The following is a 20,334-nucleotide window of genomic DNA, read 5'->3' on the forward strand; positions in this document are numbered from 1 at the left end:
TCTTTGATTAAAACAATTGCTTAATAGACAGGAATATTTGAAACTGAACATGAATGAAGGGTAACTTTGTTTTTTGACATCCAGTCATTCAGAGTACATTATACTATTCATCTTAATCATTGCCAGCAGAACTTGTCTGTCTTTCAAAAAGCTCCATCTTTTCACCTTCTGACTGAGCTTTTCCTCCTCACAAGCAGATATTTGGTACCCACTTGTCGTGGTCTGAGCCTGGTCAGCAACCAAACACCACGCAGCCACTCACTCCCCCTTCTCTTCCAGCAATGAGAAGGGACAAATGAGCCATGCTTGGGGTTCAAGAGAGGACCAGGATGGGGAAAAATCACCCTTTATGGTCATGAGCAAAAGGCAGACTCATTAGGGGAAAAAAAAAAAAAAAGAACATATATTTATTACATACACTAACAACACTTAACAGAGTAGGACAGTGAGAAACATTGCCACATCTTAAGAACACCTTCACCCCACCCCTCCCTTCTTCCCGGGCTCAGTTCTGCTCCTGATATCTCTACCTCCTCCTCCCCCAGGGGTGCAGGGAATGGAGGGTGCAGTCAATGCTGCCACTTCCTTTATCTTCAATGGGGAGAGCTTCTGGAACTTCTTCCCACTGCTCCAGTGTGGTCCCCCTCTCACAAGAGATGGTCCTCCACAAACTTTCTCTGATCTGAGTCCCTCCCATGGGCCGCAGTGTTTCCTTACACTGCTCCAGCATGGGACACCAACTTGCTCCAACTGGAGTCCCTCCCACGGCTGCAGCCCTTCCCGAGCTGCTCCAGCGTGGGACACCCCCACATGCTGCAATCCTCCCAGCGCTGAATTACAGCAGTGGGTCTACCTTTTCCCACAAGACCCTGGCCTTCTTTGGGCACAGACACCTTGATCAGCTGGGAAAAACACAGGCCATAAATCGATGTCTGCTCCACCGTAGATCTTCATGGGTGGCAGGGGGGGCCGCCCTGCCGTCTCACCACAGGATACAGGGGGGTCTCTGCTCTGGCACACCTCCCCCCTCCTTTCTTCCTCCGATCCTCCACTGACCTTGGTGTTCACACAGCTGCCATAACTCCTTCTCACAAGTCTGACTCCTCCTCACCATGTCCCTTCTTAAATACGCTATTGCAGAACTGCAACTGATTGGCTCGGCCTTGGAGCAGAGGTGGGGCCAACTTGGAGCTGGGGGAGCTTTGAGAAGCTTCTCACAGGGGGCCACCCCTATAGCCCCCTCCCCTGCTACCAAAAACCCCACAACACACTCAAACCCAGGACACCCGTTTCAAATCCTGTCTCAGGAAATGACAAGATAACTTGCCTAGACCCACAGTACCTATCTGCAACAGCATTGTCATCACCAATACTCTAATACATTAGCAGACTTTGAATGAGGATCACTCTGTAAATGAATTAGCCAAAATTTCAAGACTTTGCTTTGGCTTCAGATGAAAAACCATTATGTAAAACACACTCCCAGTTTCTCTATGAATGTGAATTAAGCGAGAGAATGGGAAAAGAACATTTTCAACTACATTCATTCTGGTGAAAACTGAAGTAGCTCCCAGTAATCCACTGAAAGAGGTTTCCTTTTGCCACATGAGGATCCATCCCACAAGTAAGATATTGAAGATAATTTAAATGTTACAACAAGGCAAATAAATTTTCATAGGACAGAAGGGCAGATCTTAGCTTGGAGAGAGAACAGAGCCAGGTGTTTGAATTCCTGCAAAGGAAGCCTATTATCCAGAAAAAGAAGCTAGTCTTAAATGCCAATGCTCATAAACTTGGAAAGTCTCTGACTGAGAAACTCTTCAGAAGACCTGAAATGTATCTAGAGAACTAGATGTCATTTTAAACAGAACTATTTAGTTGGAAAATAAATATGCTGTTTATAGGAAATTAAAGTGCTAGAAAGTCTATCCCTGATGTGGTTTTTTTTTTGGTCTGTTTTTGTTTGTTTAATACCATTGTTCTATTTTCAGGGAAAAGCAAATGAAACATAGATCCACCCAATTCCATTACCCTTAACAGAGAAGTATATAAAATTGATATTCTTATCTGAGTTGAACATATTCTGGATGATTAGCACTGCTGGGATGAAATTTACATGATCATTAGAAATGGAGATATATTACTTCAACATCTTCGCAAAAATTGTGAATAAAAAATTTCTATTGCACAAATTATTTCAATAACAAAGCGTAGGAACCTAAGACAAGTGTTCTAACAAATATTAGAATTAAATATAGCAATGCAGCCTTCATTTGCTCTACTTTGTTAATACATAGCACTATAGATAAGTAAATCACATTCAGGAGTTATAGTCAACACAAACAAGGACAGAGATTTATCAATTTTATGCTGAAAGACAGTAGAATTATTTGGAGTAGTCCTGCCATACCAGAATCCTGATTATTTTCATGGCTTTGTCATGGATTACTTCCCAAGATTTCACTTTAATTATCAGTAAAATAGGGCAGCAGGAGGCTGTATCTACCTAATTCCTGAATTGCATGTGTGAGACTAGCACAGTTTGTTTTCTTAACCAAGAAGATATTTGGATAACAGCTAGAGGAACAGTATGCCCTTTCTGAATATTATCTGTGCACAGACTATACAGGAAGCCTAGTAGAGACTGGCAGTGTTTTCTCTGAATCTGGCACATACCAAAGCCTTTGGTACCGGAGCAGCTTCAGTGGTGATATAAAGCTCAAAAAGATCATATCAGGCCCCCGAATGTGATCTACTGAGCATATGTAAATGGTGATTTTCAGAGGTTTATGCCCCAGTCAAACTGAGAGGAATTTTCTTAGAGACAGTAATAGTCTCTTTGACCCAATGACTATTCTCCTGTCAAATTTTGGGCTCCTACTACAAAGCCAAAGAACCGTGCTTCAGAGAAATTATTTTACAAGAATCTGATATGAGTGAAATGGTCTGGATGGCTTAAGCTCCTTCATTTTTTTTTTTTTTTTCTTTTTTAATACATAGCTGATATGTTCTGTTCTGCAAATAAGGAAACAAATAAATGGCTTTAAGACAAACAAAAACACATACATAAAAGTTATCACAGAAATAAATGCAGCTGTCTGGTGCACAATACAATTGTAAACTATAATGACGCAAGGTGGGCACATATTTTTACATCAATTAATGAATTCACTGAAAATGCAGTGTTGAGGAGGCAATCTACTTGCAGTTTTGTGTTCAGATCTGCATAAAAAGAAGAGGCGGAGGGAAAAAATTAAATTTCAGTAATTTTGGAATATTTCCATTTCCCTTTTAAATACTAGCTTTTCATTTTCATTTTGAAGATGATGAAATTAGGTTTATGTTTGACCTCAAACTTTAAAAATAGGATGAAGCATATTTAATAATACCAAAATATAACAAAGTATTTCATTCTTAGTTAAATTAAAAATGAGTTCAAACAAACCCCAAATTTTTAATTTAAAAGAAACAAAGCTTCAATTCAGCCTCTACTTTTTTTTTTTTTTTTCTTAATTGTTCAGATTAGCAACAAAGCTCACAACCCACTTTTCTGACACCTGTACTAATGCTTAAGATCAGAGCCTCGGTACATAATTCATCGGATGCAGTAAAATACTATGTCTCAAAACTGCTGGAAAGTTCAGATTCCTTCTGCATTTCTTGACATGCACATTCTCACTATTTACCTTATGCTGGCTCTGGAGTTTGCCAGACTGCTCCACTAGTCCATTCAACTCTCTGAAGTGACATAAAGCAAACATGGGTGTTGAGTATGGTTTTCTACTCATTTAGTCAATCAAATCAGCTGAGGGAGGGGGCCAAGCATGCTGGAGTCAGCACAAGGAAGGAAAAAGGAGAATGCCACCTTCTCCTTTGGGTAACAGTGAACTATTATTCTGGTACAAATGTATGTGAAATTGTATTCATATAATAAAAATAGTAAGTCAAAACGCTAGTTTGGAAAAAGCACACTGGACCAGTCCAACTCCTTGCTGCTTGAGACAGATAGCTGCTATGATAAGCAACTGAACAATGTATATAAAATATACCGTCACAACTGCTGAGCATACAAGTTTACTTTCTTACCAGTTTTCTGAGTTAATTCAATTAAATTCACTTGTAGATAGGCAAATGCATATGATAAATTATGAAATTTCAGGTAAAAATAGAGTTATGTTTTCTTAAAAAAAAATACTTTCCTAAAAGTATTTAGGAAAACTTGAAGTAAGTACTTATTTCCATACCTTGCCAGAAAATATTTTCCTATCTACCTAAAATATACAAGTTATACATTACTCTAAATTATAGCTTCTAAAAAAATGTTTCTTTTTCTCACATTCCCGTTACTGAATTTTCATGAACTGATGTGTGGTAAGCTCTTTTACTTCCATAGGACTTAATTTCAGAAACTTTATTTGTAGTGGTGATTCTGAAGAATTTTAATTTGACATGAGTATCAGGGCTGAAACTGGATACAAACAATGTTCATCAGCCTGCACCAATAATAGCAGGCATTGTGTTATGAACTTACCAGACTCTACACTCTCAAATGAAAGAGCTTTGTGCTGAAGTTGATATTACATACTGTAAGAACCGGTATGGATGATGGATGCTTAAATGATCACTTGCTGTTAGCTTTGGACTGTGAAGCTGCAAGAAACACTGATATGAACAAAGCTAATGCAATTTCTGCTACTTTAAGATCATTCAGCTGTCTATTGATGTGAGCACAGATTTGATGGACACAACAATCTCTGGCTATTTGCTCCCAAGCGGCACATAAACTTTACTTGCAGTTCTTTATTGTCCTAAATTTTTAATCTGAGAATAGTGGAATAGTCCAAGAATCCCTTGGAGAAGAGTGATTGAAAATGAAAAAAGTAGAGCAAGTTTATTAATTGTTCATCTGAGCTGGAATAGTTTTTGTTGTAACAGTTTTCTTACATCAAGACTTTCCAATGAGTGAAAAAGTGACAAATGTTTACAGGAGCTGGACAACACTTCTTGCTATAGTTTAAAATGAAAGAATTCATCATGAAGTTGTTCCCCCTTGAAGTATAGCAGCATGCTCTGTGTGCCTACTTATTGCTCATAAACCTGGCAGATAGAGGTTCAAGGGCTGGAGAATTAGTCCACTGCCCAAGTCTCAATAGAGTTTGTTCCTTCCAGCAGCATCAGAGAACCTAACGAAGTCCAAATACCAATTGCATTTAGGACCACAGCACTGTTTTCTTCTTCCTGAAGAAAGAGTAGTTGTCTTAGGCTCCCACAGATAAGCCATAACAATAGTCCCACAGACAGAACTCATCAGGCTGCAGAACATGATCCATGTTGCAAAAAACCTAAACGTACTGAAACCACTCAGGTTATCCCTTCTGGAAGGTAGCCATGAGGAATTGAGGTTTTCACAGTTCTAGAACCAGCAGAGGATAGTTTTTCCCTTTTATATTCTCTCAGAAGTCTTAATTTATTATAGGAATGATTACTGAAAGTGATTTGAATGCAGAAATTTATTAACCTTCATGTGAATGAAAACTGCACATACATCATTAAAAACATTCAAAAAAGTGTTGAAATATTCAGTTGTTGTTTCATAGTTGTGTAGGTGTGCTTCTGATGTCTATGAAATGTGAGTGAGCAACTGATAATTATATGATTCAGTTTCAACATTTTCTGCATTTTCCCCTATAGGAAGTCTGCCTGTCTCGGACTGTGTTAATTTTTAATTATTGCATATTATTGCATGCAGACTGGTGGTTTTTTTTTTACATGGTTTAATTATTTTTCATGAATTATAGGTATGATCCACGGACCAATATAGTCAGAAGATGAGGATGACTTTTGATGAAAGAGGAGATTTATTAGTGCTCAGTGACTGTTCATGTAGCTATATTAAAGCCCAGTTATTTTTAGGATTTCAGAATGGGGTTCTGTGTGTGTTGGCTTGGGGATTTTTATTTTTTTATTCAACCAAACTTTGACCACTGAGCTCTTCTTTGTATTCTGCTTGTTTTACCTTCAACCCTCCCTCCCCCCATTTCTTTATTTCTTAATCACATGGGGTACAATGAAGCTGGAGGAACAGAAGACACCCATGAATACACAATAAATTACAAAGTGACTTAAGCAGATTGGAGAAAGAGCATCTGCAAACAATGGAATATTTGGCCCTGATAAGTGTAAAATATACTGAGAGAAAATAACTAGCAGAGATACTAAATGAGAGGATATGAACAAACTGCAGTGGATTTTCTTTTACTTTATTTTCTTAATTCTGTTTTAGTAATGCTATTTCATGTCACCAAACACTACAAGTTAGTGGTAAAAGTGGTTGGTGTTCATAAGAACTTTTGTTCTTTATTTTCTAAAAGAAGTTGCCAACAATATGGAAGTAACTGAAGACTTCATAGATTTAAGTAGTGGCTGAGATCTGGAGATGAGTTCTTAATGCTGGTGTATTACTTGTAGGAAAACAAAAGTGCATAGTTAGGCCACTTTTATCAGTCTGTTATTTGTTTAAATTTATGTAGCATTTGTGAATATACTGGTTTTATCCAAACATTCAGAAGATACACATAAAAGGAGGATAGGCATTTCCAACATTATTCCATCTGTACATCCTAGGTCAGCAGGAAGAGTGTTCAGTCCCCGAGTTCATTAATTTTGTGTCTATTATAAATCCTTGAGAACTTTTCTGAGATTTCTGTGGTGTTACAATAAAATAAATATACTTTCAGTAGGAAATATATTTATCCCAAATGTATTTACTTCATATAGGCTGGTGAACAGCCTTCTGATGTTAGCAATAGTTTTTTCAGCACTGGATTTGTGAAAGAGGTTAACAGTTTCCAGATAATTCAATGGCTTTACTCTAGTAGATCTTATGCCCTGGGTGTTTATGAATGAATTTGGTAAATTTAAACTAGTACTTTTTCCTGGGCTTTCTAATATGTACTTTCTGTCACAGATGCCTTTCTTAGATGTGCTCACTTACAGTCCCTCAATCATTTAGGCCCTTAATGTTAATCCCTGGGAGTCTGGAAGTAAAGACCCTAAGGAACCTGATAGTGGTTTCTCTTAATTCCACTTTACACCATTCTAATATCAACAGAGCCATAAAAATAATGTAAATATAAATTATTCCCATTTTAATGTCTCTTTATATCACCAGAGTGATGTTAAGTGCCCTTCTTACAAATGAGAATGAGGTCTCAGGAGCCTGAATTGATGTAATTCACATGCTGATGGACAAAATGATAGGAATAAAGCAAGCAAAATACAAATCTATGAGTTTACTTCAGAGCTTGTTTAACGGGCACCTTCTGTTTTCCTTTGGTTCCTTGTCAAGTCACTCATGGTACTTTAGTCACCTGTGTGTTTACGCACACGTAAGTTTCTGAAGAGGGTGAGGTGTGTGGTTGTCTGGGACTTGGGCCTTCTCTCAGCTTCACTGCTTAAACATTTCAGTGATTAAAGATGAGGCACCTCCTCCAGTGCCAGAGTCCCCAGGAGGAAAGCTGGAAATTCAGAAAGTACATTTTCTTCTTCATGTACAGTGAGAGTCCCAGCCCAGGCTTGTCTCCCCCAGCATAAGCTCAGGCAGCAGGTGCGGAGGTGCTGGCATGGCGGGGCACAGGCCTTCTCTGCCATTTTACCTCAGCAACAGAAGTTAAATACAAGGCACATAAAAGGTTGGGGAAGGTATCTTTCTAAACCCAACAAAATAACAAACACTACAGCAGCAACTACCACAGTACCAGGCATCATTTATTTGCCAAAACATAAGAAGTTTTGAGCGAATGAAATAAAAATTACCTTTCATCTTTCTGGGGGCTGTAGGATCGGGCTGGTCAGGGAAGGAAGGCAGGGCCTCTACCTGTCCTGTGCTCTCCTAATGGCAGCCACCTCCTCCCTGTCCATCCTTCCTGGGCCACCTTGCAAAGAGAAGTCCAGAGCATCGATCTCTAACTCTTGGCATTTTACCACCCTAAGAACAGGGCAGCTCCTCCTAATATATACACCGCTTCATTGGGCAGGAGTACAGCCTTACAAAACCTCTTGCTTCCTCGTAGCATAACAAACCAAGAGGAGTTTCTTGTAGACAAATGAGTAAGGTCTGTATCATCACAGCCATGATTTATCCCCCGAGGGAGAGTCACTGTTACCTTTTTTAACCTACTCTATTACTTTCATTGATAGAAAAATTAATTTCTTTGCACTCTTAACAATAATACTGTGAACAGGTATGTTATGATATGCATTTTGCCAATATTTGCTCTTTGTGTTTGCTTCTTGCTTAAATATTTTAAACAGATTGGATACAACATCTTTGGTCAAAAGTGCATGTTAACAATACCAAAGGATGCCTGAATGACTACCAAGTTATAAATGGAAAAACTAATCCAAATATTTTAAATAAGTAATTAAGCATTTTTTCATGTGAAGGTTTCTATTAGAAATGGAAGTTGCCATTAAATGTTTATTAAAGCCAAACAAGAACCCCTAGGAAAATAACAGATTTTGACATTTCAACAACTAGCAAAACATTTTATTTCATATCTCACAAATCTCAAAAACGTGGTACTTAAATGTGTTGGTGAAATATCAACATGTATTTTGATTATCAAATCCACTTTTGTGGTGTAACTATGCATGATTTATTCTATATTAATATTACCCATCATAATAATCCCATAAGAGATAAAAGCGCAGATAAATTATCTGGCAAAGTAATGAACAGATACCGTCACTTTTTCTGTTCAAATAGAATAAATAATGATATCAAGTCAGTCTCATTCTAGAGAAATGTTGCTAATTCTGAAATAGCCTGTTACAATTGTTCTTCAAGACTGTTATTTTTTCCTAGCAATCCAGTATGGTATCAGCTTGGTCTGCCTGGCATGCAGAGAGCAGCTCAGGAGCAGTTAGCATCAATGTACTCCTGTGTTTTATCAGATTCCATAGCTTTTACAGAACAATTTCAATATTGCAATTTAAATATGGCCTGTTTAAGCATTATAGCTAAAGAATTTCTTTTTATACAATTAAATAATTGTTACCTTACCACTCTTCTCTTATGTGGTCACAAATCAAGGGACAAGTATCCCAGAACACTTCATTATGTTTGGGAAAATAAAAGTTTCTATCTAAACACTGTTGCTCTCAGTTCAATGCCTTTAAAACATTGTTTTTATAAGTCAAAAGATATATTGTATAAAAATTATATAGTAGACTGTACTGAATGTTAACATTGTTTTTTTTCTTATGGTATTTTCCTGATAGCTGCAATTCTGTCATTGTGTCATGCAAAATATGCTCTAGTTAAATGGAGTTGATGTTCCTGAGGGTAGGTGTGTTCTTAATTAATCCAGACTGGAGAGACAATGTTGTTTGTGATGTTGAGCAGTGTGCCTCAAACAATCTAGGAATGCAGTGTTCATTTTACTTGAATCTTTAGGCAAAATGATAACATGACTACATTTACCAATATTAACAGCAGTATCTTGACAGTATCAGATTCATGTTAGGGGAACAGGAGTATTTGCTTCGCACAATCAAAGATGATAGCAGACTTAGGTCAGTTTCATTTTGTTGGACCCAGAATTCCCACATTGTATTCAATGTCTGAAAAACTTCTAAAATATGCTTATTTTTGTATATTTTCCAAAGATATGAAAAGACAGGCCACATCTCATTTCCGTGACTGTTGGCTAGAGATAAACGTGAAACATCTTTCGACCTTTGTAAGAGGTACTCCTAAAAGTTTTCTTTTTTTTTTTTTTTTTTTCCTTTCCCCTCCCCCAGTCCCAGGTATGTTAAAATATAAATCAAACACATTCTGAGATTCTAAATTGTCTGAGTCTCTGAAGTGCCTTAGGTATGAAACATCTTACCTTCAGTTTTAAGACACTATGTAAAATATTTTGTAAAATGAGGACTAATTGTGGTTACTAACCCTAGTACTTAAACAATTTACTAGCTGATGTCAGTTTTTAATTAAGCACTACGTATGTCTACCTGTATAATGGTATGGTAAAGATAGAAGAGTGTCAAACATGGACAGCTGATCTTAAGACATTTCAGACCTGAGGCCATGACAGTGCAAACTCATCTATTAGTAATTTATGTATCTTTGAAACTCTTCTTTGGCATTAAGTCCAACTGGAATAGAGTAGACCCTGCTGCACCTTTTAAAGACTCTCACCTTCCACAACATTCTGTCTGCATCCCAAGGGTCATTTCAGAATGTTCCCTGGCCCACACTGATGCCTGAGCAGTGCCTGGGGATTGCTCAGGAGGGTACTAGATGGAATGGACCAAAATCATGGTAGGGGCATATTACAAATAACATAGTTAGCTAGATTCCAGCAGTCAAGAACGTTCTCTGGCACTTTTTAATTTTCTTGTATAATCATATATATTTATGCCAACAGCTTTTCTTAAAGCTTAGAAAAGAACAAAGATGGCACAAAGTATATGACCATGTCTGAATAAATAAAGCAGATATCTTAGTTCCAAAGGGACACATTCATCCAGTGTCCTATGAATCTGAAATGTCCTGTATTTTCAATTAATAAATTGTTTAATAAAATTTTCATTTAACTCTTGTTTCATAAAATATACAAATTATGTTCCTTGGTTCTTTCATTGTAAGATATATTTTCCATTTCTTTAATCATTGTCTGAATCTTTGAAATTTCTCCAGGCCACTTACTTTTTTTTAAAACTGGAATCAATGAGAAATTAACATAATATTCCTGAAGCAATGACTTCAGTGCCAAAGAAAAAAAAAAAAAAAAAGTCAAGATGGTTTTAATGCAAATTGGCCTCTCTTTCAAAATACATCTAAATAGCAGCATAATTGCACTGTGAACTTGAGTTCAATTGATTATTCATCCAAATCTTTTCCAGAGTTTCGATCCTTCAAGAAGTATGGCTATATTTTTTATTCATAAAAATATGGTTTTACATTTGGCCATACTGAAAAGCATAATGTTTATTTGCAGTCATTTTACTAAAAATAAAGCTTTCTTTTTACTACATGATAGTTCCCTAATTCTTGTGCCATCCGCAAATGTTATCAGTAGTGATATTTTCTTCCAGTTACTTGTTAAAATAGTAAATAATGTAAAACACAATGAAAAAACCCTTCTAGGTCTTCAGTAGAAACATGCCTGAAAAATAAAAAAAAAAATATTAGAAAACCTGGGGTGTAACTGAGCTCTTCTGGATACTACATAGACCTTAGAAATAACTATTTATCTCGTTGAGACAGAAACTATTCATTTAAGAATAAAAAGTTTTAAAACTATATGTAAAGCCTCTCTATCTTCAATTTCTACATCTTGAAGCAACAGCATTGGTATCAGCTAGAAGGCACTCCAAAGAAATTGGGGGTTATATTTTACATATGAAGGAGGAAGTTCAAGCTTGTATTCAATCTAATTTCCATATGCAGAATAAAAGGAGGGCATTTTTCAGATTACTTTCAAACAGGAAAAACATAGAATCTGTACTGAAATCTGATACTTATTTTAATAGCATGTTGCTAAGAAAATTACCTGCTGGCATTATTTTTATGAGATATTATGGAAAATAAATTCTAGCTAGATATTTTGTGTAAATTGTGATGTACAACTAAGAAACGCACAGATTTTTAATGTGTAAGTAAGGGCTATAATTTCACCCTCTGGGCGATACTGGCTGCTCCATAGAGGAAGGCGAGCCAGGAGGCCAGCACGACGGCAAGGCGGGCACAGGACCAGGATCTGATCAGCATGGGCGCAGTCTGGTAACATCCAAGCGAGTGGAGCAGAGCAGGTCTGGTGCCAGTACCCAGGGTCAGCCAACAGCTCAGTGCTCGTCAGGCAAGTCCACAGAGATGAGGAAGGTTCCAGGTCAAGGCGGGAAGTCAGGCTGGTGGGGCAGGGGCAGAGGTTGGGGTGGGCTCTGCTGGGCACATGGCCAGGCACAGACTGGTCTGCAGAGCCGCTCGGGCAGAGACCAAGGTTGAGGGCCGGAACTTCAGTGCAGCCCCCAAGGGAAGGAGGGGAGGGTGAGTTCAGCTCTTCCACACAGGGCTCTGAACCAAGGTTGTACAGCTGCTTGCCAACACTGACCTTGAGTGTAGACAGCTAAACCCTTGGGGTGTATTCAGGGTCTTGATAGGCACTATAAATAAAACAACATATTTTAGGAGGGAAAGAGCTATAGGGATAGAATCTGTGTGGGTCACTTGCCCTCAGGGACAGCAACTGGTCATGGTACCTACTGGTACAGACATAGCCTCCAGTAGTGTCTTGTTGAAGGATGTGTACAGCAGACCTCATGCTTTGTTTATATCACAAGTAATGCAACCTAACAGTTAAAACAAGATCTTTCTAGGTATTTTCTACAAGTTAACATCTGTATACAGAGCACCTACTTAATCCATTGAGCAGATTTAATTCTAGCACACAACCAGGAGAAAACCTGCAAAAGAAAAGATGGGGTAATCACTCAGTGAAGTTCTTGCACTTCATTGTTTGTTTGTTTGTTTGTGTTTTTAAAAGAGATGCCTTCTAAACTGGGTGCCTTGCCATCCAGATGGACATGATTAAACTGTTCATTTCACATACACTTGGCAGCTTACCTAAGGTGAAAATAGAGATCTCAAGATCTCACACACCTCAGGAGATGGGTGTGTTGAAAATGAGGAGATGCTGAAAGGTACAATACTTTTTTATACTTCCACAATCTGTGATTTGTGTGTTTTTGTCGCTGTCGCTGTTGTTGATCTTCATTGTCATTTACCATATTGAGCAAGAAGATCATCAAAGAGCAAGTGTGTATGTCTTTCATCAGCACATATCTGCAATTTGTCAGTGTTAGCATTTCATGACTAATCTTTCCTGTGGGTTAATCTGATTAGGCTGTATGTCACAGCTTCCTGTAAATCAGCTCGCTGGTAATAAAGTCCAGGCAGAGAAGACTTCATTCCTGCAAAGTGCTCTGCTTCTCTTTCAGCTGAAGCTGCATTGTGTCATCATTGACATCAAATCAGGTTTTTTGTCCCCTAGATAAAGTCAATAATTTGCATAAATAATCACATAAAGCTTACTATTTTCCACATTGCTGATGTCATGAAAGACATTTTCAACTTTAGACAGAACATGGAATGGCTTTGAGCACACAGCTCCTTGTAATTTTCCCCGCTTTATATTTTTTCTTTATTTACTGCCATATTCAGGTTGCAGCCGTTATACAAGTGTTGTGATGAATTTTGAGCAAATTGAGTGACCTGTGTAGCAGTCAGCTGGAATCACATCAGTGATTTAAAAGTCACTCAAGTAGGTGATGATAATGCAGTTATTATGGGCCTTCTCAATACACCTTTTTCTTGGTTGGTTGTTGGAACATGATGCTGGTGATTGACTGGTCACAGCTCATATGTGAGATTACGAAGAAGATTTCACTACTATCAGCACAATCTGTCCTCTATCTGTACAGCACATAGAGAAGACAAACAGCCCTATTCCCCCTATGTCCATTGAAGTCTACCAGAATAAGAAACCTCTCAGATTTGAAGACATCCAGCCCCTGTTATACAGACTTTCTTTTTTCTTTTCTGGACATAACATAGTGCATAAAAGATCATATGCATTCAATAATGATTTATATATTACTATATTTTTTATGGTTTAGTATTGTTTCCAATACTTAATTTTATTCCTTATTGGAGAGCTAGACACAGGAAGACTATGTTCTTTAAAAGCAATTGACTGCAACAATTGCATGCTTCTTCAGAAGTTAATTTTCAATCAGTACAATAATGTTTATTGCATTTGAAGTTCACTGTTTACCAGGGAGATACAGAGATACAACTGGCTTTGGACTATTCATTACTACTCAGGCATTCCAAGTGATAATAGTAACTTCCTCTGGTCACCTTTGCAACACTGTATAGTTGGTTAAGATGATGTCCTTATGTATATAGTGCATTATCCCTTTACTCCAAGTACTACATAATATCTTTTTTTTTTTTTTTTTTTTTTTTACTTTTTAATGAGGCTTGTAATTCCTTATTTTTTTAACTCTTAATGTGATCCCTTAAATCCTAAAAGGAGAAATAATATTTTGTTTATTTATTTAATTTCATGAAAGAAAGAATGATAATGTATAGTACATATAAAAAAAGAAATCTCTTTAAAATGTAAGATAGAATAGAATTCCAGAAAAATGTTACCTCACTAATTGTTAGTGATTAATTTCTAAATTTATACCAAATTATCAAGCAAAGAACTAATTGATTTCCTGCATTAACTATTATATAAATATATATGTAATTTTTTCCCAGTATGGGGCTGATCTCATTCTCATTCAGATCAATAGTAATTTTTCAATTTAGCTCAACAGGTGTTAGAAAAGCTTTTCTGGGAAAAGTATCTTCCCCGAAGCTGATTAAAAACAGAGAGACTTTCCATATAAAAAGAACTCAACATGATTATCCCCTGTTAAAATAATAATGCCATTGATATTTGCATGTTATGCTACAGGTCACAGTTCTAAGGGCTTGCATCCAAAGTAGCACCATCCTCCTGTGTTTCTTGGAAGGCCATTTTCTTACACTCTATTGGTAATTTCTCTAAATATGGAAAATATAGCAGCAGTAGTCATTGTCCTAGAAATGTTGTGAATAGGTTGCAGGGTTTTTATGACAAAGTACTGTTTAGCTTGACACTGAAGAGGACACTTCAGTATATTTCATTATTAATTTAAAAATTATTTTAGATCAAGACATCTTCTCTGAAGGACTCTTAGTTGAAGCTATAAATTGGGAGCTGGTTGCATCTGTTAAAAAGATATCACATCACTTTCATCACTTACATCTTTCATAATGCATATTTTTAGACATTAAGAAAGAGAAATAAGAAACTATCTCTATGTATCAGTCATCTCGACATAATATCTAGTATGTGAGATCATACAGGCAGCATTTATTATAGAATCACAGAATGGTTTGGGTTGGAAGGTTCTTTAAAGATCATCTAATCCAACCCCCCTGTCATGGGCAGGGACATCTTTCACTAGACTAGGTTGCTCACAGCCCTGTCCAACACTTTCAGGGTGGGGACATCTACAGATTCTCTGGGCAACCTGTTCCAGTGTCTCACTACCTTCATCATAAAAAATTTCTTCCTTATGTCCAGTCTAAATCCACCCTTTTTCAGCATAAAACTGTTGCCCCTTGTCCTGCCACTACAGACCCTGATAAAAAGTCTCCCTCCACCTTTTTTTATGAATCCCCTTTTAGCACTGGCAGGCTGCTATAAGGTCTCCCCAGAGCCTTCTCTTCTCCAGGCTGGACAACTCCAATTCTCTCAGCCTGTCCTCATGGGAGAGGTGTTTGAATCCTCTGATTTGTACTTTTTCCTAATCTTGTTAAAATGTAAGACAAAATTTACATTTTTGTCCCTCCACATCATAGCATGCAAAATTCCTCACAAAATAAAGGTTTGCTGTCTCCTTGGCCTGCTATGTGATCTGTACTTTAAAGTAAAACTGTTCAGTTTACTGGTTGATCCACTGAAGTACAATTAACACTATAAATTAAGAGAAACACTTTGTAAAGTTATTTTTCCTTACCTCATTTGAATTATTTGAGATAAATGTAGTTAGTCAGAAGATTATCAGCACATTTTGTGATGCTGAACTGATCACTAGGTAAATCACTTAATAGTAACAATACATTGCTCATCTGATAACATCAGCTGCTTCTGGGTTGTCAGAATTACTTAAAGGATCTGAGAAGCCTTTTTTTTTTCCATACACCTTGATAGCATGATAATATCCAACTGTAGTCCCACGCTCCGATTATACCTGAGCATTACTAACTTATTGTATTCGAATACAAAAGTCTTCAGTAAAGTCATTAACTTAAAATGAAGATATAAAAGTCAAGAGACTTATAGATCATTCATGATGCTCATACAACAACATTTGTAGTTGGATTTAACCAAAACTTAATCCCAGTCTCTGAAGCTTTAGCCTCTGAAAGTTATTTTTGTCCAGTACCAGGCTGGTGATCTGATATTGCTTCTTACGATTTAAAAACAAAACGACTTCAGCATTGGAGTTCCTACTTTTTCTGATCAGCTTCAATGTAAGACTATATCATGCTATATTAATATACCTCTGTACCACGTTTGCCTTTCATTATGTTTTTTCATTTACTGTCTTTATGTTAAAACCTTTGAGAGATGTAAATATCTTCAAATTTTCTCCTTTAAAATTTCTCCTTGTATTGGATTTGCATGGCAAAGTTTTGGTAGCAGGAGGGCTGCAGGGGTGGCTTCTGTGAGAAATTGCCAGAAGCTGCCCCCATGTCCGACAGAGCCAGTGCCGCCGGCTCCAAGACAGCCCCACCGCTGGCCGGGACCGAGCCCGTCAGTGACAGTGGTAGCGCCGCTGGGATAGCGTATTTAAGAATGGGGATAAAGTGTTGCAAAACAGCAACTGCAGATGGAGAGAGGAGTGAGAATGTGTGAGAGGAACAGCTCTGCACACACCCAGGTCAGTGAAGAAGGAGAGGCAGGAGCTGCTCCAGGTACCAGAGCAGAGATTTCCCTGCAGCTCATGGTAAAACCATAGTGAAGCTGAGGCAGGCTGTGCCCCTGCAGCCCGTGGAGTTCTGCAGTGGAGCAGATCTCTACCTGCAGCCCATGGAGGACCCCACCCCAGAGCAGGTGTATGTCTGAAGGAGTCTCTAACCCCATGGGAAAACCACACTGGTAGCAGATTCCTGGCAGGACTTGTGACCCCATGGGGGACTCACGCTGGAGTAGTCTATCCCTGTGGGACTGCACCCCGTGGGAGGGACCCACACTGGAGCAGTTCGTGAAGAACTGCAGCCTGTGGGAAAGGCGCAGGTTGGAGAAGTTCATGGAGGACTGTCTCCTGTGGAAGACAACCCACACTGGAGCAGGAGAAGAGTGTGAGGAGTCCTCTCACTGAAGGGGAAGGAGCGGCACAAACAATGTGTGATGAACTGACCACAATCCCCTTACCCTGCCCCCCTGCACTGGTGTGAGGGAAGAGGTAGAGAATTTGGGAATAAAGTTAAGCCAATGAAGAAGGGACGGGCAGGGGAAAGGTGTTTTAAGATGTTGTTTTATTTCTCATTATACTGCTCTTATTTGATTTGCAATAAATTAAACTAATTTTCCTGAGTAAAGTCTGTTTTGCCCATGATGGTAACTGGTGAGTGATCTCTCTGCCCTCATCTTGAACCACAATCCTTTCATTGTATTTTTTTTTCTCTCTCCTGTCCTGCTGAGGAGGGGGAGTGATAAAGCGGCTTTGGTGGGCACCTGGTGTCCAGCCAGGTCAACCTGCCACAGCCTTTTAAAGTTGGAAGGATTTTTGGGGGCAGTCTGTCCAAACACATCTATGCCATAAACATACCCCTGAGCTCACCCTACTCTGAGTCACAAGCCTGAGCAAAGTTATTCTTGGCATACTGTACCAGTTTATATCTGAAATAAGGGAGAAGCACAGTTTTCTTTGAGTGACTGAAATAGCATTTTCAACCTGATTCAGTAACACTGAAGCTTTTGATTTTCTTATTACCATCCTGACTCACTGGAGTAGGTTCAGTTGTTAGTTCAGGAAATTGTGAAACCAAGGATTATATTTTTGTTTATGGATTAAGTACTCCTGTACTTCGAGTGACATGAAAAAAGCCTTTGTGAAGTTAATGATTCATCCAGTGATTTCTGAATCACAGAATACCCTAGATAAGCACCTAAGCAATGACAGTTCCAAAGAATGAGCTAGTATTCATTGTGTAATACACAACATGGTAAAGTGCAGTTTGGAGGTTTATGTAGTGAGATTTCTGTTGATACTGCACCTCCAGTGCAGAAATTCAGCTTCATAATCTATAGCTCCTTGAAGAAGCATTTTTGTATTTAGCATTCCAGTTTTGCATTCAATTAACAAGCCGTTTCGTCTGAAAGCCAGACAAAGCCAAGGAATTCTCTCTGGAATGTGCAGGTTTGATGTGATATATTTGATCTGACCTCTGTTCCCCAAGCAGCGTTATCCATCTAAGACAAAACAATCCAAAATCACATTCATGACAGAGAGACATTTCCCTGCTATAATAAAGTGCAAATCTTAAAGCTTGCTGAGCTACTATTTTGGCATTGTGAAAAAAAAAACAAGACCACGACACAGTAGGTATCTCAAAGAGAAAAGGGACATTGAAGGGAAAACTGTCTACAAAATCAATGAGACAAAAAGATAAACACTTTATTGAAGCACTGAATGTTCGGTCTGTCTTATACAATTCTTCTAATATAAAAACAGAAACCGACATTTGATTTAACTGAGAAATTAGATAATTCTGACTTCAAAGGAGGAGAAGAAAATTTAACAGACAGATGAAACCAGCTACAAAAGGGTGTTTACCCATCATTAGTAGAAAAGGAACTGAAGATTGAGGTCTCTGCCAGAGATCACTGATGACAAGAACAACCCAGTTTATTAGAAATGTTCTGATATTCTAAGTGCCCTAGTATAATAGTTGATCTCATTTAAAATGTTATTTTATTCTTTTTTTCTTCTTCATAAGTTAGAACTGACTCCCCCACAGCTGTAAAATCTTGTCTACTTTCAGCACAATCTCCCTGTTAATTTCTCTAATTTTCCAGAAAGCATTCAGCTTCTAGCAGGTATCCACCACGAGGCTGAATTATCAAACCTAGATTTCTTTACCTCTCTCTGAAAAATGAAAGGACTCTTGCAATGCATGAAGGTAACTCAGTGAGCTGTTATATTATCAGAATAATTAAAAGAAAGTCAGCATGAGAATCAAATTTCTTCTACGCATGGCAGAAGTAAGGAAAACTTCAATTCCCTGAGCCACTTTAGTTGCTGTAGCTGTAATGATTCTTTGGTAGGAAAAAAAAGACAGAAATTTTATATTTGGGAACTACTTAGAAAACAGTAGCACAACTTCAAATTATTTTTTAATATTATTGGACTTTTAAGGCTGGTAAGAGAAATAACTGGGATATAAAACCAGATAAGAACTTTTTATTTATTCTGACTTGTGGGTTTATTGATTTTACTTTTATCTAAACACACATACTTTCTTCTGAGGCTAGAAAATCTTAACTTCCACATAATCTTAGGAACTGATGCAGTGATTCAAAAAGTGCTATATTTTAACAACAACAGAAAAATTATAACAAGTCTTGGGATCTTGGTTAATTGGCTTTTATTTTCTAGCATCACAGCAAGCATAAAAGATGTTTTCTTCAAAGTTTCACTGACATCTGCTTTGTATGCATCACAGTTATGCATCTTTCTGATGTGTCATCTTTCTCCTCCTTGTCACAGGTGAATAAAGGACCTGGCCATAAACTTAACCTTGATATTAAATATTTGTGCCAAGAATCTCTGCTCTGATTTCTGAGCTGATTTGATTCACTGGAGCTGCTACTCAAAATACAGGTCTTTTGAAAAGCAATGTTCGTTCTTCCCAGACTGCATAGTGTCAGTGTTTGCCTGCCTGACATTAAAGAGCAGTTAAGTTTTCTTCTACTTTTGTTAAAAATTAATGAGATCAGAAGGACTTAAAAAGCTTTGTTGTTCTAAATTGCTTCTAAATTATTTTCAGGGCATGCTATGTTTGAAAACCTTTGAGCAACAGAAATATATGCCATTTGAGAATCTAGAATTCCCGTGCTGAACCCATAGGTGGTAATGACATTTCATAGAAGGAAGAGGTAAAATGCTTGAGGAGATCTGTTCTAATTGGATGATAGAAAATATGCACAAATTGTTGAGAGATAATTTATCCAAGAAAAGGAATGAGACAGAGGAGAGAACAATCCAAATCAGGTACAGAACAATACAAGTAATATATTGCCTCCAAAAGCCTTGAGAAACTACAGTTTGAGATCTTGTATCATCCATGGGATGCAGCAGTCTGCCTGCAGCTTTTTCTCAACAGAGAACAGTTAGAGGGGATTTAATATCTCTTCTTATAAAGAAGTGATTGCTACTTGGTGTAGATTTTGGCCACTAGAGAAGAAGAATGCAATGCTTAAGTCTCCTGATCAGAATCAGATTTGTCAGTTACACTAAGAATTATTTTCATCTGTTTTTACAAAAAGTGTCCAGCTAAGAAACTAGATGTTTGATTTGAGATGCATATGTTCTGTAGTAAAAATGATACATATAATAACAATTCAGACTTCTTTAATCCTTAATGTCTCACTAAATAGATGAGAGCAATTCTGTCTTTGACACTGAGCAGTTTTACCAACAGCAGCAATGTAAACAGTT

This window comes from Tyto alba, unplaced genomic scaffold (genome assembly GCF_018691265.1).
Source record: "Tyto alba isolate M040663 unplaced genomic scaffold, T.alba_DEE_v4.0 Super-Scaffold_14, whole genome shotgun sequence".
NCBI classification, from domain to species: Eukaryota; Metazoa; Chordata; class Aves; order Strigiformes; family Tytonidae; genus Tyto; species Tyto alba.